Here is a 5512-nt window from a genome sequence, read left to right as displayed (position 1 = left end):
ATATATATATATATATATATATATATATATATATATACATATATACACACACATATATACATATGAGAGCAGTGAATTGCATAAAGTGAGTGTGTGTGTGTGAGAGAGAGAGGGGGGAGTGGGAAAGAGAAAAACGGAGGAGATAAGAAAGAAGCACTTTTGACTGAAATCGCAAAGAATTTTCGAAAAAAAGTTTAAAACGTCAAATAAAAATAATTTCAATTTTAAAGATTCAATTTCTGACCGCAAATCAGCTGCATGAAAATGAACTCGGTCGCACTCTACGAAAATATGAACGTTGTGGCTCAACGATATAAGTGGTTAAGCAATATTTTCTTTTGTATATTTAAGCTCTGTCCATTCTTGGGACTACAATTGCTCAACCCCAACATCTAAACAGGCGAATATGCCAGTGAGTTAACCCTGCCCTTATTTCCTTGACCATCAGAGGATTTAATTGTAACGTGATCTCCATTTTATTGTTGATAACGTCGCTATTTATTTCGCATTAACTAACATTCCAGCAATACACGTCATAGTTATTAGCATAATTTATTTACCTTCGACTTCTCCAGTCACCAAAGCTATTGCTATCATCTCCAGCATCTCCATCATCTACTTCACTAATATAATTTTCATGAAATATAATCGCTCTCATATCGTTATCTTCATCTCATAGCTACTTAACTCTTATCACTTTGGGGACATTTTGTATTCATTACTTTCGCTGCTCTCATAAGTTTGAGAAGCGCTCTCCCAAAGATATATATTTATGCGTATTATTTATATTGTTGAGGCGACGAGCTGGCAGAATCGTTTGCACGCCGGGCGAAATGCTTAGCGGTATCTCGTCTGTCCTTACGTTCTGAGTTCAAATTCTGCCGAGGTTGACTTTGCTTTTCATCCTCTCAGGGTCAATATAATAAGTTGATCAGTGGGGTCGATGTAATCGACTTTTTCCTTCCCACGAAGTTACTAGCCTTGTACTACAACTTGATATAATTATTTACACTATTGGAAAGGCGGCGAACTGGCAGAATCGTTAGCATGCCGGACAAATGCTTAGCGGTATTTCGTCTTCTCTTCATATCATATCTAGATATTACTCTTCTTTCTTCATATCTCAAGTGTCTGCTAGTAATTCGAATGATGAGATATATCTTCATTTAAAGGCAATACACCAGACAGTTTCCCGTCTCTTTTTACTTTCTGGACTTACTATTTTCAAAGGTAATAAAACTCAAGTGCAAATATTTCGATAAATGCATGGATTCCCTTAGATTCAATGGCTCATTCTTAAAAGGAAAATAATTTAAGGAAAAGAGAGAGAGAAACGAATTAAATAACCCCATAAATGCAAATACAAATGCCACGTTTCATTATATAAAGTTTAGAATATAAGCAAATATTTATATATTGAACATGATATGTTTCGGTCACTTTTTAAAAGCGTAGCCTATGTGTTTTTTACGAATTAAAGCGCAGTTTATGTACTTTCTCGAATTTATTTGCATACAATTACAGATATTTACTGAAATACGCTGCAAAAATAAGTGACGACACTTTAGTAGCCTCAATTTGACCGACTTTTTTACGATCTAAATATTTGTTGAGTATCAGGAATTCTTTCTTTGTTCAACACTTTAGCTTTCTGTTCATGTGCCTGTGTGTGTCTCTATATGATTGTGCACATGTGTATGTGTGTATGTGAGTGTGATGTGTTTTGTATTTATTGTATTTATCCTAGAGTGAAATATCATCGTCATATCACAAACATTCATGACCCTCGTAGTGTTAAAAAAAAAAAAAAAGAACTCGTCAAAGATCTCTATGAAATATACTGTTACATGTTCAATCACTCTGATCTTCACAGTTCTTTTAAAAAAGTCACGATGACTGAGCTGAAGGTTTCATATCTGTCACTCTCTCACTCTCAATGGTTCTTTATTATATTCTGGATAAACATTTATTTCATAGCAAAGCAAGGCGCAAGTATAGCTGCATGGTTAAAAACCTCGCTTCTATAACCTCATAGACCCATGCTCAATTCTAATACGCAGAAACTTTGCCAAGTGTCTTCTACCAGAGCCTCAAGTTGACCAGCGAATCAACTCTAGTACTTTTCTTTTTAAATCTGGTACTTAACTTATTTTATCAGTTCTTTTGTCGAACCACTAACTTACAGGTTATGTCTGCACTAATACCAAAAACAAATGACATATGTCAAACACTAATATGAAAAAACAAATGACACATATCAAACACTAATATAGAAAAGCAAATGACATATCAAAGCAAGAAATATCCTCTATAATGTAAGAGTTCTCTGTCTATAACATTTGTCAATTTTATTAAATATTGGTCAAAGACGGCGAGCTGACAGAATCGATGGCGCGTTGGACAAAACACTCAATCGCATTTTTTCCAACTTTTTACGTTCTGAGGCCAAATCCCGCCAATTTCGACTTTGCCCTTCATCCTTTCCGGGTCGATATAATCAAGTACCAGTCAAGCGCTCTCACAATTGTTGGTTTTGAGTCAAAAATTAAAAGAATTTATTAAATATTGGTGTGTATACTATATAACAGTGTGCAAACTAAGCCATCAAGGGAATCATTTTTAGTCACTGACTCTGCTAGAAATAACAGCCAAATCTCCCCTAAATCACATACTATTGTCTTAAAAATGCACTTGGTATGATGTGATCTTGGCTTCCGTGCACATAGGGAAAATGGGATGGTTACGGCCGGAACGCCTTTGGTCGTAGCTTTGTTCGGGAATAAACTGTAACTAAAAGAAAATAACACTAATAACTGGCCAGTTGTCTTTGAATTTGTTAATGGATTTAGTCTTTTTAGAACAGACAGGAATTTGTTCTTTGACTCAAAATGGATATTAATTCTCAAACATATGGAATATGAGTTAGTCAGAGAGAGAGAGAGAGAGAGAGAGAGAGAGAGAGAGAGAGAGAGAGAGAGAGAGAGAGAGAGAGAGAGAGAGAGAGGGAGAGAGAGAGAGAAAGAGAGAGGGGGGTAAGGCTGAATGATTGGGTGAAAATGAAGTGATAACATTGGCAGTAATAGTAATGTTGATGATGAAATATGATGATGATGATGCTGATGATGATGATGATGATGATAAATAACAACTAGAACGGCAGCAACAGTAACACATCCAGACAATGGTTAACGGCAATCCTCTATTGCAATGAATAATTGAAAACAATCCACAACCGACACCCGGAAAACCTCTGTCTGTATCATCGTCGATCCCACTCATTCCCATCCACAACAACAGTAGCAACAACATCATCAACAACAACAACACGGATTACAATGCTAATTATGAAAAGAAAAAAAAACGAAAAAAAATCCAAACCATTGTAACAAATTCGATAGTTCTCTTCCATCCCTAGGTTTGGATTCTACATCCCACATCTGGTGTGTATAAAAATAAATAAATTATTGAATAACTCCATCCGTATCTTCTCCAGATGGCTGATATATTATTCTATAACGAAGCAATAGTGACGGACAAAAGACGACAGATATTATTATCATCTTGTTAATACTGTTATACCATGTATACTATTTTTCTTCAAACCATTTCACCCTATATAAATACACACACATTGTGTCTGTCAGCTCCCCCATCATCCGTCGCCCTGATGGCAACTGAAAGAAATCATCATCATCGTTAGTGTAACGGACAAAATGGTAAACGACATGTTTCTGAGTTCAACTTCAACCGAGGTTAACTTTGCCTTTCATTCTTTCTGTTACCAGTTAAATATTGAGGTCGATGTAATCGAATAACCTCCACACCCAAAATTACAGGTCTTAATAGTATTATCAATTTTGCCTTTCATCCTTTCTGGGTCGATAAATTAAGTACTAGTGGAACACTTAGGTCGATGGACTAGTCACCTCTCTCAAAATTTCAGGCCTTGTGCCTATAATAGAATGGATTATTATTAAGATGTCCCACAATATTCAATATCGTGATGTTATTGATTGAAGATATTGTGTCTACCGGGGGTTTGTACTGTCTGTCAAATCCGCCTTTCAACCTTTCGGGGTCGATAAATTAAGTACCAGTCGCGTACTGGAGTCGATCTAATCGACTGGCACCCTCCCCCCAAAAGTTCAGGCCTTGTGCCTATAGTAGAAAGGATTATTATTATTATTATTATTATTATTATTATTATTATTATTATTATTATTTATTAAGGACCGTTTTCTTCAGAAAGAAAATGGGTGAAAAGACGCTCGTTCGAAGGGGGTGTAAATGGAGAAAATTTGTATTTTAGACGATGTAAGTCTGTTTGTGTATATATATGTGCTTGTGAGTGTATCTACCAAGTTTATTAGTTTTTCACAGAGGGAACTTGGAATTTTGTATATTAAATGATGTTGTCCATGATATATATATATATATATATATATATATATATATATATATATATAAACAAACCATAAATATAACGAAAAATATACACAAATGAATTGCAAAAGAAAAATGCGGCCTGGAAATTTATCTGTCAGTCTTCTGACATGGATGAAAATTTTGTGATTATAATAAATACAGTCTAAAGAACCATGTAAAAAAAAAAATCTGTGTTGAAAACAATTATGCGATCGTTGTATGGATTGTAGAGGGATATATTGCTACAGTTTCAGAAATTATTGTAATGACGTTTGAAAGGAAATGCATTTTGCTTTTAAAATGGCAAGGTTACTAAATTACTAGGCCATGTATTTAGATGTATCAAATTCCATTCAATGATTCTGTAAACAAATTGTTAAAAAACAATGGCGTCTAGTAATTTTTGACGTCATGTCCTACTGTGCACGGGCTTGCCCATATAAGCACATACACATACATTGTTGAAGTCATACATACATACACAGAGACAAATTCACTCAGTGACGCGCACACATACACACAGACATGAACCTATACTTGTATGTATGTATGTATGTATGTATGTATGTATGTATGTATGTATGTATGTATGTTCTCTTCTGTTTTTAATTATATAAATACTTCCTCTGAGGAAACAGCTGGGTTCTAACAAAGATACAAAGTCCCATCGCTGGAATATAGATAATGAAAGCAATGTCAATTCTGAATATGAAAAAAGTATTGCATATTTTTACTGTTCCTCTTACAGATTGTATTTATGCGAGCTATGAACAAGTCAGTTGGTTAATTTCTTTTATGTATGTATGTATGTATGTATGTATGTATGTATGTATGTATGTATGTATGTATGTATGTATGTATATATGTATGTATATGAGCACTCATAGAACGCCCTGCAACATTACGAGACATTACTTCTGTCTTAGACGAAAAACAGGTAATAAAAGTAAGAGAATTCTTTTCATTTGGATGATGACAATATAAATATGACATTTCGTTCTTATATGCATGCTTGCAACTATCGCTTAAGTTAGTTGTCATATAAAGCTCCACGAGCCTCCGGCAGCGGATGGTGGCGAACCCTGCT

Source organism: Octopus bimaculoides, chromosome 6 (genome assembly GCF_001194135.2).
Source record: "Octopus bimaculoides isolate UCB-OBI-ISO-001 chromosome 6, ASM119413v2, whole genome shotgun sequence".
NCBI classification, from domain to species: domain Eukaryota; kingdom Metazoa; phylum Mollusca; class Cephalopoda; order Octopoda; family Octopodidae; genus Octopus; species Octopus bimaculoides.
Note: the sequence above shows the minus strand (reverse complement) of the source record.